Below are 16,488 nucleotides of genomic sequence, written 5' to 3' on the forward strand. Positions count from 1 at the left end.
GAAACCAAAAAGTAGAGAGGTAATCCACAACCCATGACAAAGACAAAGGATTAGGGGTAAATCCACACCCAAGGTAAAAACCTAAACCTCTTATGAGAAGGGGGGTAATCCACACCCTGGAGAGAATCAAACACAAGTAAGCGAGGTAACCCACACCCTTAAGTCATACACAAGGATCACCTCAACAATTAAAAGAGTCATAAAGTAAAAAATCAAAACAGCACTACAGAAGTAAAAAATGAAATTTACTCTAAGTCACGTTCATGAAAATATAAATCAAATTGAGTAAAATAAATAATTAATTAATTAAATGATTGAAAGAATTAAATCAGATAAGGTAAATTCTATAATTGAGGGAAAAGTAATTGAATAAAAAATCCTTTGAAAATTTTAATTAAGGTAAGAGCCTTAGATTGAATAAATTGAATAGGGTCGAGGGCGAGGGGGGGAAAATGTTAGTCAAACTAGATTAAGAAAATAAAAGAGATAGTGCTATATAAATAAAGAGATTTTAAACATTTATAATAAAAAATAGTCTTCTTAGTTACTAGTACCATGACATGTGTTTTTTGCATTATATATATATATATATATATATATATATAACTAGATTAAAAAAATAAAAGGAATGGTGCCATATGAGTAAAGAGATTACAATCAAAAATAGTACTCTTAGTTACTAGTGCCATCACAATTGTTTTTTATTATAGTATAGATAGATAAATATGAACACATATAATAATATGTATCACCAGGTAGACATAGAAAGAGGTAAGTCATGAATGAATCAATGTAATAACCGAAAAGAGCACATATTATATGACATAAGAGCAAAAAAGAGGCAAAGGGCAACAAGAAAGCCATGAGAGTTGCATCAATAGAAGACAAGGTGAAAAGGAACACGCTAGGCCATCATACATGAGACCTCATAAGTAAAACAAAGTTGTGTGTCATGAGTGAACCTACATGAAGTTAAAAAAGAAATGGGGAGAATAAAGAGTGTCAAGGAAGCTTGTTAAAATGGTAGTCCACAATGGAGCCATGGTGAGAGGTAAAGTGCAGGTTAGTGGCAAAGACCATCATCAAAAGGGAGAACTCAAAGCCACCATACAAAGGGAGCTGCAACCAGGGGTGAATTTGATTCTAGCAGAGACCAAATGTTGGGGTTGTTATGTACAAGGAGTCACAAAGGTGTGTCAAGAGGTCACATACAAGGAGGCTAAACCACACAGTATAGTGCCAAGGATTCGGGCCACCAATAAGCTAAAAAGAAGGCTCACAAGGATCATGAGAGAAAATAAAGTCATGCAAATAGGTCCAAACAAGAAAGGCAACATGCAAAAGTGAGGTGAACCTGAATGATGGGAGTCACCATGATGTAAAATAGAGTATAAGGCCTATGATGAAGATGATGCAAATAGTTTACGAGAGCAAAAAGATCACGAGGCAATGAGGTAGCATAAGAAAAGGTAGGAAGAGATGCAATGAAGTAGGAAATATAAAGAGGCTCATGTAGATACATACAAATAACCACGGGTGGTGCTGTGTGGGATTGTGTAACGTTTGAGGAGGGTTGAGCCCTTGGAGGGTGGTGGGGGCGGGTTAGGTTGGGCCCTGGGGTTAAATTGATGTGTCATTTAGGTTATCTAAATAGCTTAGGTAATTCAAGTGTGTGAGAAGTGACAGGGTCTTTTGTAGGCTTCTTTTCCTTTCCATTCACAACATTCCATATCCCCTTTTTCATAAGCACAAACTTAGCTTTTATTTGCCAAGTATGGAAACTAGTTCCATTAAACTTCTCTACTTGCTCAGGCTTAGTCATGTTTACAATTCAAGTACTCATAAATCATGGTCAAAGAGAATCACATAGTCATCATTCTAAATGCAAAGTATAAGGACACTCATGAGCTCCATGACTGAGTTCTACTACTCAAGTACAATAAAAACAATGAAAGTTTGCAATAAATAATAGAAGCCCCACGTGGTCTGGAAGGGTCAAGAAACTTGGTGATGTAGGGATTACTTATGAAGAGGATGTCATCAACATATCTGAAGGTATGGAGAAATTTTAGAGAGGAAATGGGAATGGCCAAGACGTGCAAGTTTTTTAACGAATTTGAATTCGAAAGAAGTAAGATAAAGGTGGCACCAAAGAGCATGAGAAACTATGGGTATGCCTTTAAGATTAGATCCAGCAACGTGGGCCAACCTAAATGACACAAAAGTCGAGCAAGAAGTAGTTGTAATTGAGAAATGTACTAAAGGTGTAAAGGGTTTTGACTTTGGTTGATTTTATGAGACAAAAACAATTGTTTTTTTGGAAGAATCCTTTAAAACATAATTTGGTAGTAGCAAGTTTACAGAAATGTGATAGGGATGCCATAAGGCTGAAAGAGCCATGGTGAGGAATGGCTTCATAATAGTTTGCAATGTTAGTAGAGTAGAGAGAGTGGATTTCATGGGGTAGTTTGAATCTATACCCCATTGTAAATTGGTGTTTACATTGAGGAATATCTAGTCTCGAGCATTAGTGAGCCAACAAAAGCTGTGTTTGTGTGCTTTATAAGTGCACATGAGATAAGGAAGGTTGTTGGAGTTGTAGGGAATCTTAAGGGAGTCAAGCACGTTTGCAATGGATACTAGTGTGCTTTATAAGTGCACATGAGATAAGAAAGACAAGTGGAGCTAAAGGATTTTGCTAGGAGGGTGAGTTTTGGTTTGTAAAGTAAGGATCTAAGGGGTGGAGTATACTTCCAGCTGAAAGTGAAAGAGTCGAAAGTGTGGAGAGTGTCGGAATTAGTATTAAAGTGTAGCAGCAATGTATCTCTAAAAAGAGATTTAGGGGAAATTTCAGTTAAAATTTTGTTAGAATAAAGAACATTAAAGTAATTTGAACTTTTCTTCTTTGGAATAGACTGAAAACAAAATAATCCATTATTGAGTAATTTTATGGAACATACCTCAGGATCATCAGATGGAGTGCTCTGCAAAGAAAACACGGAGACGATCAATGTTTATCCCAGTCGATGGAGTAGTATGAAGAATCATCATTATCAAGTGTTTTTCTTTTGGGAGCAGAGGTGGTGTAAGACTCCAATTGTGGGAATCTTTAACATGAGAGACAAAAGAAGGGTTGCTAACTGGGGCAGAAGGGAAAATTTTTTGAAATTTGGGGCAGGGAACTATGCCTTCTTTTGGGTAAAGGAGGAGTTAGTTTGGCAATAGAGGAAAGGGAAAGAATATTAAGGGCAAGGGAGGGACCTGGGAGGTTAAGAAAAAAAGAGGGGAGTGAGAAGTCCATGGAGGGAGACATGGATTGTGCCGTTTCAAGGAGTAGGATCCTAAAGTGGTAAAACGTGATAAGGGAGAAGATTACCTCTTTGGGTAATTGCACCATCCAGTTTAAGAAGGCAAAGAATTTTGCTTGTAAGGAACCAATAGGGAAAAAAAGATCCAGATGGTTGAGTATATACCAGACCACATGGTCAAACCAAAGGATATAGGATTTGCAGGACATGTTTGTTTTCTTTATGAGACAGGTGCACTTTATGTAAGGCCTAAAAACATTCCAATAGTTCTTGACATAATAGTTGTCATCTTTGGTTGAAGAGCTAGCATCATTGCAAGTGGCACCTTTTGAATGAAAGAAGACCTCCTTGGTGAAACCACATTTAGAATGGTCAATAGAGTTTATGAGGAAGTGGGAGTTAAAAGAGTAATTTGAATTTAGATGTTGACGCCCCTCGTAGGCATTTTGTTTGCATTGCTCCACCTCTTTTCAAAAGAGGTTACAAATGAAGGCAAGCGAGGGAATGGAAAAGGGTGCAAGAGAGCTACGCTTATCGAGACACCAGATTTTGTGATCAACAACTAGAACCTTCGTTTCTATGTGTTTAAGAGGAAGGAGGGGAACACATGAAGCAAAATTTTAAAGCTCTCTACTGTCGAGGGGCTTCAGTGGTTGAGATAGGGACTGAGAGAGTGTTTGGAAAGAAGCCTTGTCTTCAGGGAATAGGAGGTCAATGTTTATAAAGTTATGAAAACTAGAATTACCAAGAGTGACCCAACAGGGATGTGGAGGGGGAACACACCATTGAGGACAAGGATGTCATTGGCAAGGCCGGGGATGGTGGTATGGTAATCATTCAAAGCCTTTGTGTCATTGAGATTGATAGCGGCTAGGTTTGAGGCAATTTTTTCAAGTCTGGCAAGGGAGCCATTACTTTCGCTCTATGAGAATTTGAGAAGCTTGATCCAATCATTAAGGGAGAACGTTTTAATGAGCAAAGGAGTGTTTTTTGCAAGAGCCTCGAGATCGTGCGTTCTAATGAATGAAAAGAACTCAAGTTTTTGGAAACATGAGAGTATCGCTTGAGTCGTGGGAGACGGAGTGGGGAGAGGAGTGTTGAGTGACTTGGACTAAAGTGTAGTATCCCTAGAGTACTTTTGCAAAGATAAAAAAAAGAATTAGTAACAAGAATTTTGTGTAAAATATAGGAAAAAACAATTTAATGAAAGTGGTAGAGAAGACAACAATAGTTAAAAGACAAAAGAGTCAGGGAAAAGGGTAGAAAGAGAACATTATAGAATTAAGGAAGTGTTTGAGTGAGTAGGTAAAACACCTACGAAATTGTATAAAAAGTATGTAAGAGTTTTTTGATAAGAAGTGTTAATAATGTTTTAGAAAAAGAAATATTTTGTGTAAAAAATTAAAGCCCATGAAATCCTGACAAGCATCTCTTTTATTGAAGAGAAGAATCTGCATACCTGTCACCATCCAATAGGCAAACATGATAAGAACCATCTTAACTCTGGTTGGGAAAACAGATGTCATAGACAATCCTTTATTATCGAGGTCACAATAAAAGAGAAGCTTTGCCATACATTTAACATGCTTGATGTAAAAAATTGTAGTGTGAGAAAAGCGTTAATTTAGGAGGGTAATCTACTAAAAGGGACTTATAGACAAGTGGGGGAAAAAAGAGGGGAGCAAGGAAAAAATTAAGGAAAAAAGAAAGAGTCTTGGGTGGAGGGGAAAAACTTGAATGAAAATAAGGCAATAAATAGAAGGGGTGGGTAGGATAATTATATATAGGAAAGGTTTTAAATATTATCTTGGGAAATAACAATTAAAGAAACAAAGTGGGGGAGGGTAATACATTTTAATAGGGGAGGAAAAGGTTATAAGGACAAAGACAAACTAAGCAAAGGGGATTTGCTTATGTGAGATGATGTAAAGAGGGAGAAATGAAGGGGTATAGGAAGAGTGAGGAATTGGGTCTTTTTTAATGAGAATAATTTAAAGTTTTAGAGAAGGGAAAGATTGAAAAAATAAAGGGGAAAAAGATAGAAGAGGATTGAGAGAGAGAGGGGGGGGGGAGAGAGAGAGAGAGAGCAAAAGAGAGAGAGAAAGAGGGGAGAGAGAGAGAGAGAGAGAGAGAGAGAGAGAGAGAGAGAGAGAGCGAAAGAGAGAGAGAGGGGGGGGGGAGAGAGAGAGAGAGAGAGAGAGAGGGGGGGGGGGGGAAGATAACATGAAGAGACAAAAAAAAGTTATGGGAGGGAAGAGAGAGAGAGAGAGAGAGAGAGAGAGAGAGAGAGAGAGAGAGGGAGAGAGGGATTTAATAGAGAAAAAGGGTTAGGGGATTGATTAATTAGAGGGGGAAAGGATAATAAAGGGGAAGTGGATGGGATAAAGTAGAGAGGAGTTTGAAGTAAAAAATTAAATTTTGTGAAGAAATGAAAGAGTGTGTGTGGGTGGTGGGTGGGGTGTGGGGGGGGGATTAATTAAATAATGAAGGTAGTTAACTAAAAATAAAGGAAATGGGTTAGGGGAGTCCATACTGTAGGTGGAAGGAGGTGTTGAAGCAAAAGGGGAGCTGTAAAGGGAACGTGGCACCGGAGCAGCAGATTCTAGACAGCATGCTAGTAGGGAGAAGTGAATGCAATTGTACCGAGGGTCGTATAGCGTATCTATGCGGTATACGAAGTATGGACATAGGTAGTGTAATTGCAGAAGCAACTGCACGACATAGTGAGTGCAACTACAAGGGGGGGAGGAAGATTCGTTAGTCTATGGAGCTGGAGGTAGGGAATGTTCTCTTGAGAAAGGCTTCATTTTTAGGCAAGAGAGGGGTAGTCGGGGAAGGGAGAGTCGGGGAGATGAGGAGTGTTGGAGAGGTGAGGAGCCCAAGGAATTTGGAGGGGTGGGCTACACAAAAAGAGGCGCTGAATGCGGCACGCCATGTTGTGCAAGGGGAGGTGTGTAGTAAGGCACTAGCAGCATGCTTCACGGAGCAAGACCAAAATGGCACGTGTGTGTGGGGTTTTGGGTGGGTGGGGGGGTTTATTAATGAAGGGCTTTTTTAAAAATTCCAAATAAAATAAGGGGAAAAACCTTTGGAGTTTTATTCACTTTTAAATATTTGAATAAAATGGAAGGAATTAAGTGGAGCTAATGAAAAAGGGGAAAAATTAAAGGAAAGTAAATGTAAATAATTAAAAGAATTAAAAGTAAAAGATTAAGTAGTAAAACAAAAGGAAAAATATTAAAAGTAAAGAGGGGGGTTTATTATTGATGGACTTAAAAACGAAAAGAAAATTGAGATAAAATAAGGGGAAAAAACCTTTGGAATTTTATTCAACTTTAAATATTTGAATAAAAGGAAGGAATTAAGTGGAACTAATAGAAAAAGGGAAAAATTAAAGGAGACTAAATGTAAATAATTAAAAGAATTAAAACTAAAAGATTAAATCAAAGGAAAAAGATTAAAAGTAAATTGGGGGGGGGGGGAGATAATAGACAAGAGGTGTTCAAAAGAAGGAAGGGGTATGATGTGTGCGTGCGTGCGCACGCACATGTGTGCGTGTGCGTGTGTGTGTGTGTGTGTGTGTGTGAGAGAGAGAGAGAGAGAGAGAGAGAGAGAGAGAGAGAGAGAGAGAGACAGTTGATCTCCCTTTCTATGTTTGAAGACTATTTTGAGTGGAAACCTTGCACAAATTTGGAAGGCCTAAGCATAGCATGATTCTTTCATGGCTAGAAGGATTTCTATTGTGAACAAGTATTCCTTCCCCTTTCCCCCCCCCAAAAATGTAGATGTGTTTATATTATATTAGAAAAGTATCGTATCGATTACAACTTTATATCTCTTCCCTGATAAAGCAAGAAAAAGGGAGGATGGTCATATCATACCAGCTGAATTCAAGATTGAGACCATAACTTCCAACTATCAACTTAACAACAAAGCAAATAAGAATAACATTTTCAGACATCATCTTCTTCCTTGGGAGCCATAGTGTCAACCTTGCATACTACTCCGAGGATTTTTTTCCCTAGGATAGTTAGAGGGAGAAGGTGACCCTGGCTGGAGCAAAATCTTCATCAGTAGAAAGCATTCAAATGTGCGCTTGTTGTAGTGGTAGAGGAAATAGGAGGATTAGGTGGTGTCATGGTGGTATCAACAGTGCTTTCACTGTAAGTGTCTCAGTAGGGCAAGGGGGGTAGATCCACAGAAACCATCGGTCTATCACCAACAGGGATATACTAGAAATTCGGAGTAGAGGACTCGTTCCTGATGTTGTAGGCTATGCTGATAGCATCATTCTAGATACAAGGCGCTTGTAGCAGGTTTTCACTGTTGGAGGCTAGGGTGCCATAGTCAAGTGAGGCACGGCGATGTCAATGTCTCTTTGGAGGAGGGGGAACCTATGGTAGCACAATCATAGTTGGTGGGGGTATTGGTGTGGTCATCCTTTAGCGGCACTTATTGTGCTGAGTCGAGAGGGGTCTTCTCCTTTCCTTCCACTTTTTAATTAAAATCCAAGCCTACTTCAGTAGAAATTATTTCATTAGAAAAGACTTTAATCCATCTTTGAATCCAGATGCACCATAGCACATTGCTTCGTAAAAAGTTCCAGTGGATTGGGGCCCTTGTGGGTTGATCTCTAGTAAAATGTAGGAAAATTTGAAAGGGAAAGGTACTAATTGCCTTTGCATTAGATCCCATTGCGGCAGACTCTCTCGGTTGGCTAACTCAAGAGGAAATTAACAAGAGAACAATAGAAGGCATTTGGGTAGTTTGCCAGCAATTCTTGGACGACACCAACCTCACTCTACGAAATGATGAACAATCAGTTGTGGTAACGTGGTAAAGTGCCTAGAGATATTTTGCAGTGGCTTTGGCTCCAAAATTATCCATGAAAAGATAGGTATCTTTAGAACTAAGAGTCCTCCCCCTCAATTCTTGACTAGCAAAGGGTGTAAACTCTTAAAACAAGGAGAAATCTTTAGGCTTCTCATAATTCCTATGGGCTTTAAATGCTCAAATAAGGACAGATGGGAGTGGGTGCTAGATAGAATCACGACAAAAGTGCAAAGATGGAAAGGACTCCAACTCTCTCTTGCTAGAAGAGAGTTTGTACTTAACCACTATATCTATCCTTCTCTTATCTACTTCATTTCCTACTGGTTCCCTTCAGAGAAGGGCTTTGACTAGGTAAACACTATTTTCTGAACATTCCTTTGGGGTAGGGATCTAGTTCAAAGGAAGATGGCTAAAGTAAGGTGGCAAGCTGTACCATCCCAAGGGTAGCTTGGGGTTTAGGCATTGTAGATGTAGAAAATTCTATAGCCATATTTATGGCCCAGTGGATCTTGAAAGCTTATCAGAACTTGGGATTAGTTTGGGCCTCACTCATCATAAAAAATGTCTCCAGGGTAAAGATAAATAGATGTAAATATTGGAAGTCTACTGATAGGTGCACCCCTCTTTAGGAAAGGAACATGCATAGGGTTTGAACTTTGGAAGGGCATGTGGAAGGCTGGGGAATCTTTGAAACCATTCCTAACCTAGAAAGGGTTCAGTAGGAAGGTGAGAACTTTTTGCAGCCATGACTCCATTTGGTTCTCCATCATCAAGAGTGACAACCCACTCTCAGAAATTACACTCAAAGGTACATTAAGGCAAAAAGGAGTCTAGAGCAGTTGCCCTAGCTAGAACAATAGCTTAGAGTGAAGTTTTCAAGATGAAGAGCTCTTAAGGCCCATGCAAGTTTCCTTTCCCATCAGATATGGTTTGGATGGTTGAAGACACATTATACCATGTTTTTTCACCACATATCATGCACAAGAGTCAAAAACACACTTTGGGCCAGGGTATATTATTCAAATGTGTGTCTTTGATGGGCACGATACTTTAAAACTGCATAAGTCTCACCCATTTTTTAGACATGTGTAAGTTGTCATGCCCATCGGATATGGTTTGCATGGCTGCATTCTTGATCCCAGTCTTTATGGATGCGCAAACCGTGATAGATCAACTTAATCAAAAGTGGCTTAGATGAGACTCAGAAAAGAGGTGGACACAAAGGTTTGAGAAGTTGCAGGACAAGGGTATCCCGAAGAAAAAATCATGTTTATTGTGGTGGTTAATTCTGCACAAAGCAATGTGGATGCTTAGTAGAGCTAGGAGAATCTTCAATGGAGTCCCTTTCTAAGAATATGACGTGGTTTTCAAGAGCTTGTCTTCTCTTGTTTTTGGCTCAACCGACCCTCTTTTTTATTGCTTGCAAGAATATCTTGGACCTTTCCATTGGCCTGATCCATTTATCTGTTGTTCTAGTTGAGCCTCCAAAGGCATTGTGCCAAATGTTGATTACTTTGTTTCTAATGTAGGGGAGCTAGAAGAAGAAAGGATTGGTTTTGAACCAAGACTTGGCTCTTTCTCCTTCTCCTTTGCCTAGGCTGATCAAAATTTGCATGTGGTATGAGAAGGGTATAGAGGACAAAGAGTTTCTCTTTTAGCTTAGAGCTCCGTCAAGTATTACTCTTGAGAAGTAAGCTCTCTCAAATTTGGCTCTCTTGTGGCAGTAGTGCCTTACTTGATTGCTGGCCCATGTAAAGGAAGTATCCTCTATAGTGCCTACCACTTCAACCATTTCTTTTAGAGAATTCCAAGAGGAAAATCTCTGCCTCTGATGACATTCCCCAACCCTTGCCATCTATCCCTCTTGGTTTCTATACCATATTGAAATCCCCAAGAGGATCAGATCACATTATCATCCCATAGCAGTGTTTTGTCCTCTTGAGCTGAATTGGGAGCATAGACTGAGTACATCTGGTAGAAAAAATGGTTGTGGTTGAAATCGATCTCGATTCCTCGGGGGATTCACTCTTCATTAAAGGGGGACATCACCTGTGTGCATGAACTTCAAAAAGACCCCCTATTTAAGATCCATGTAGGATGATAAAACAACCCTTTTTAATTTTATAAGATACCACCGAAATTCTATTATGTCCCCCCCTTTCCTTAAATCTACGTTATTTCTCAAGAATTTAGATCACACAATTATAAGCAAATTTTGATTACTTTCCCTATGACTATTTAAAACCATACACAAAACCAAACTTGTTCGGACTAGTTACCCAAGGTAGCCTATACTATGTCCCCCATCTTAAATATGGCATGGACCCCCTAACTTAAATTTAATATTGGGAAAAAATAAAAAGGGCCCTCACCCCTAATGTATAAGCTTATGCCTCATATAAAAAAAAACCCCTATTGTACACTCACATGATATCATAAGCTCCTCCTGCTGAATCCCCCGCACCCGATTCCATTGGGCTCAAAGGCAGGTTGAGCTCTACCTATGAATTGGGTTACATGAGCTGCTACCCCCAAGGGCAACACCACCTATACCTTCTTCATGATCTGTGACCAACCAAACTTGGTTTTTGTCTATCTGCTTTAGGTGCTGTCTCAACTTATCTCCTCAAAGTTTGACTTCCTAGAGTTCTAGAAAGTCTGGATGAAGACTACTCTATTTGATCAATCTCCTAGAAATTAGAGGTTTGAGGTCATTTGTAAGCCCCTAAACATTAAGACTGAGAAAGGAAAACTTTTCTGGGTGGGTGTCTACATTACTAGGCGGAGTTTTGTTTCTCTTCCTCTTAAAGCTGACCGGACTGTGTTGAGGGGAGATGGTGAAGCCTCTTGACATCCTTCTTTTCTCCCTTTTCAAAGATGCTAGCTTCTTTGGGATTGCTAGTAGCGAGGTTCGCTCTGTGACTTTTCCTTTCGGTTTGGATTGTTTTCTTCCCCTTAACAACTATGAAGGGTGTCTCTCCTTTTTCAACTAGCGCATGCTCTGCTTGCACTAACCGCTCCTCAAAGTCCTGTGTATTAGCTAAGAATTCTTCCTCATCCTCCAAAGTGTCATTCATTTTGTCATCATTTACAAGGAGCACTTCACTTTTCTTCTATAGGGAAAGAGGGACTTTCCCTTTATCTTCTTGAGGTAGACTGAGCGGCTTCTCTTTTTGGGGCTTAGTTTTGTCAACTTTTGGAACAGTCTCTTGGGGTGGGCTCTCAGTGTTCTCTTTCTCCCTTCTCCTACTAGCTCTAGTGGGGTAGTCTTTGATGAAATGTCCTCCCAAGCTGCATAGGAAGCAAGAATTTGGAATGTTTTTGTAGAAGACTCTTTGGAAAAACTCACTTCCGTCCTCGTCTAGGATTTGGATTATGTTTGGTGGGTTGACAACAAGGTCCATTGGGACACAAGCCTAGGGATTTCCCCTTGGGCTGATAAATCTTTTAGTTTGAGGACAAGAAATTGGCCCAGGGGTGCACACAGTGCATCAATTTTTCAAAACACAGAGAGAGAGAGAGAGAGAGAGAGAGAGAGAGAGAGAGAGAGTTCTAGGAATTCCACCTAGATCAAAGCTTTGGAAGGAGGTAGCAAGTCCGAGCTAAAGGAAAGTTCCCAAAGTTGCACTAAAAGTGGTTGGTTCTGATGGTCCAAGTACCATTTTGGATGACCTCTGTGGCCATCTCAGGCTTTTCAAAAAGGAAGACCATTTATCCATTTCATAGGAAGCATATACTAGTGATGTTTAGACCTTTACGCATCCAGAGATTGTGCACCCACCCTTCTAGCCTAAATATCTAGAGGCCTCAACTCGTGTATGAACCTAACAATAGCAAAGGTGCATAACCATTTCAATGCTTCATTAAGAATACATTGTGCACTACTTTTACAGTTGGGATCTTACCTTTTTTAGGCTTTCTATCCACTCAAGAACTTGTCTCATCTTTTCCAACTACTCTTGTACCATCGATTGCCTTTGGGTGTTCTTGTTATGGTTGTTTGAAGATCTTCTTAGCTCTAGGGGTGAGCATCTCCCAGGTTGTTTGTTTAGATATACCAAGGGGGCCTTAAAAAGCTCAGGGGGTCCATCTAGGAAATGTATATATACTATGAGAGTTCAAAATGAGGGGTATTTTAATTCTCAATACTTACAGAAATATATTTATAGCAGGGGTAATTTTATATACTGTTTTTAAATTAACAGGTAGGGTGTGTTTATTCTCATATCCAAATTCAAAGTTATTTTTTAAATATTCTTTCATCTAGGATGGTGTAAGAGCATTCACAATTTGTTGATGGGTAGCTCAAAGTTTTAATGTGCTGAATAGCCCTCACAGTCATTATAAGTAAATATTGGTGTTGGATTCAGCCAGATTGGTCTCTCAAGTTCTCCTCAAGTTCCAAACACTCGTCTTGCATGGTGATCAAGAACTTACCGATTCCAACCATAATAAATTCCTCCTCAACCAAAAATATCAACAACCAGACCCACAGGAAGATCATCATGAAGTCATTGGTAGTGTGGAAGGTGGGGCCCTCCATGCCACCCCATCAGCTAAAACCTTCACAAGAGAATCAAAGAAGCTGCCAGGTCCATTTGGTCAAGGATGGAGAAAAGATTTAATTTTTTAGATATGCCTATAAAGTCTTTGTTCACTACTCGGGGTGAAGAGAGGAGCAAGGGTTTGGGTAAGAAAACACAAAGGTTTTATAATTGTAGTGAAGAATCAAAGACCTCAAGCTTTGTGGCTTCAAGAATTGAATTGCGGCCCCAATGAGAATTCCTACATGCATCGCGAATAAGCTATTTCTACTCATATTAGAATACTCTTGGATAGATAGCCAATTGGATGTTATTGTTAATATTACATGGAAAGTTGATATAGATACAGAGACCTAGTAGGCTATTTCTACGGTTGACCTAGCAGAGGCACCAGGTTGCTTTATGTAAATCTCATGTAAATACTTTAAGCTATATGCCTATGTTTATGTATGCCTGTGTGAATTCGTACGTTTATGCTTCTATGTTTCTATATGCCTCTGCATGTGTATGCCTATGTCTATGTTTCTACATTTCTGTATGCATTATGATGTATGTTTATGCTATATGTGAATGCTAGCATATGCTTTATGCCTATTTAATGAATGCATATCCTTCTATGTGCCTATGTGAATGCATATCCTTCACATCTGTGACCTATAGAGTTTAGATAAACAATTATTATTCTGTAGTATGGTCGTCTCTTGCAACAATCCATCATCCTTCTATGGACCATATCATACGACTTCACACAAATGCAACTATATCTTCTCATCCATGGTTTAATCATGTAGACATTGTGCAAAGGTCTCATTAAAATATACCCCATCATGGATTATTTTCTTTTGCAAAAGAGAAAAAAAATTATTAAAAGAAAATATTTACATTGCAAAAGTTTTGATCATGTAGGCATTGGAGAGGCATTGCAACTCATGCAAAGGTCTCAATAATTGTAAATCAAATTGAATAACTTGACAATAAAACATCTTATCTTCCTTTTTTAAGGATTGAGTTGTCAATTGAGGGGCTAGCCATGTGTCATCCATTCGATCAATGTGTGTGGGATATGGGGAAAATGGGGAATGAAATGGTCATCATAACCATCATCGTGGCTCCATCTCCTATTACATAGCCTCCGTGCTTTCCATTGTGCTTTCCCTGCCTATGTGCCAAGCTCCCTAGCAAACAATTTGCACAATGACTCACGCCGAATTACCATAAAAGTAGTTGAAGCCAAAAATGAAGGAGCCTGTGAAACCATCTCGAGTACTTGGGAGTAGCTTATAGATTGCTTAAAGATTGGAGCGTTCGTTCGATTGGAGCGGGAATTGCATGCAGGCAAGAGACATCGAGGAAGCTGAGTGGGCAAGGGTAAGATGCAGAAATCATTTGCTATAGGTGGGGCACTTCTCCTTTTTCTTGAACTTTCTTCCAATCTGTTAGAAGGAAGTAGGAGAGCTATCAGATTGATAGAGTGATGAACCGTGATGGTAACTTAGTCACCAACTTTTGGCATATCCTCGATGTGTTTTGGAATGAGCTCAGCACATCAATTAGTGAAGAAGCCATTCATGATGCACAATGAGTGACCTGGATAGAGGAGATGTTCAAAGGGTTGGTTGGATACTATGTACTTTTTTTGACTACCTAGTACCAATGCAATATGCTGGCCTGTCCCTTTCTCGTCCCTTTTCTAAGGAGGAGTTCCAACCACCTACGGGATCAAATTCTAGAGGTGGGAAGGAGGGCATTAGTTTGTCTAAGGTGTATTAAATGATTTGATTATTTGTAGAGGTATGGGTTAAAGTCGATAGTACTACCAGTTAGGTGGTCATAATGTAGGCAATTTTGAGGCATTAGGTTGTGGCTGGTCTTTATGTGAGTATGTCTGGCCTTTGCTCTTGTAGCTAAGAGAAGTGTGTGCCTTTAACGTAGGCAATTTTGAGATATTAGGTTGTGGCTGGTCTTTACGTGAGTATGCGCCTTTGCTATCGTAGCTAAGAAGCTAAGAGAAGTGTGTGCCTTCCTCTCCTCTCCCGTGCTCTTTTCATTCTGGTGGTAATTGAAGCTTCAATTTAATCCATAAAATCAAGCACTGAAGACACATTAAGTATATTTTCTAGAATGTCACGGCCCTTAATGAAGCCGTTTTCTTTCCATCCTCTAATTGCATGCATACAATTTGCACCATGATAGCCAACAATGTAGCAATTAATTTATAGGAGACATTAAGCATAGTGATAGGCCTTCAATCACCAACTCTCAGCAATAACCTACCAGAATCCAGTAACCAGATTTCCATTCCCATCCTGAACTTTATCAATCGATTCCTCCCGAATATGCTTTCTTTTGGTTGCCTAAAAAAACATTTTTGAGGGACAATCTGCCACATTTAGCCATAGCTGTCTACTACAATTCTAGACCTTTCAACCTTAGCCAACTCCAAATCCTTAATGGACAACTCACACTCCGCTAATAGGGTAGAAAAATATGCATCCCTAGGATCAGCAACCATTATGCATATTTAGACTTTGTTGAATTACAGACAACAGATAATTATCCTTGCCAAATCTGTCTCTTTCTTGCTTGGCCCATCACTTAGCAAAAACATGGATACCTTGTATCCCAACATCACATCTAGTGCATTGGTCCACCACATTTGGTGTGCTTTCCTTTGACATAGCTCTAATTTGTTGACAAAATTCCTTATCTATAGCCAATATTAACAAATTTAAACGGCACATCCAGGGACCTCCCAATAGGCAAGGGAATGGAAAAGGTTCACATTAGAGGGGCATGATCTGAAACCGCGAAGCTGGCAAACAACTTCCCCCCCATAGGAGCCTTCACTTGAGTTATCAAGACGACCCGCCTTAAAGTGGCCCCCCTTTTTGTGCCTAAGCGTGGAGGCTAATAAATCTTATGTACATTGTGCCTAAGGGGGAAGGGAAGGGAGAGGCGGGAAAATACAATTTGGGGACGAAACCCAAATTTTGTTGAAACGGCCCCCATTTCCCCCAAAGCTTAGCTTCACTGCAACAACTACTTTCAAGTTTCCTTCCTTTATACTTGTATGATTTCAAGCTTCCTTCCTTTATACCCGTACGTATGATTGCGTAGCCGTAGCCATAGCCATAGCTGCGAGCTTCCATCCTATTTCTTCATCCCCTTTGCAATTCCTTCTTTCCAATTTGAAGCTCCGCTATGATTCCCATCCGTGAAATTCTGCACTTTTCAACATCTCCTTTCTTCCATCACCCCCTCCTCTGTTGATTTCCTCTTCCATCTTTCTCTCATCTCATATATCGCCTCGAGGTTCGCTGCTCTTCAATCCCCTGGATGCTTTACAAAACTCATCTATTGTCGCTTTGCTGATGCCAGACACTAGCACAGCCTCGTGGCACGGTGTTTTTGCTACTCAATTTTTGCACTTTCCTCTTTTTCTTTCGTAACTTATCGTATTTGGATTACTTGATTGCATATGTATCGACCTTACGCAAACCCCAGCGTTGCAATACCTGATAACCCGAACTCAAGTCAGTAGCAAAAACAATTGGCTTTGTTTGGAACTAATCTCCCTGGGGATATCAGCGTCCTAGCTTCCGACGATCCAAAGCCTCGGCTTTGCTGGACACCAGAACTCCATGAACGCTTTGTTGATGCTGTAATGTAGCTTGGGGGAGCCGATAGTAAGTGATGCTTCTTCACATGGCCCTACTTTGAAGGAAGCTCTTTTTGTTTTGAAGGAAGCTCAACATCTTGTTGAAATCTTTCATCTGTGCATGTCAGTGTGGGTATCGAATTTC

Source organism: Dipteris shenzhenensis, chromosome 25 (assembly GCF_047967505.1).
Source record: "Dipteris shenzhenensis isolate YYH24624 ecotype China chromosome 25, Dip_SZ_1.0, whole genome shotgun sequence".
NCBI classification, from domain to species: domain Eukaryota; kingdom Viridiplantae; phylum Streptophyta; class Polypodiopsida; order Gleicheniales; family Dipteridaceae; genus Dipteris; species Dipteris shenzhenensis.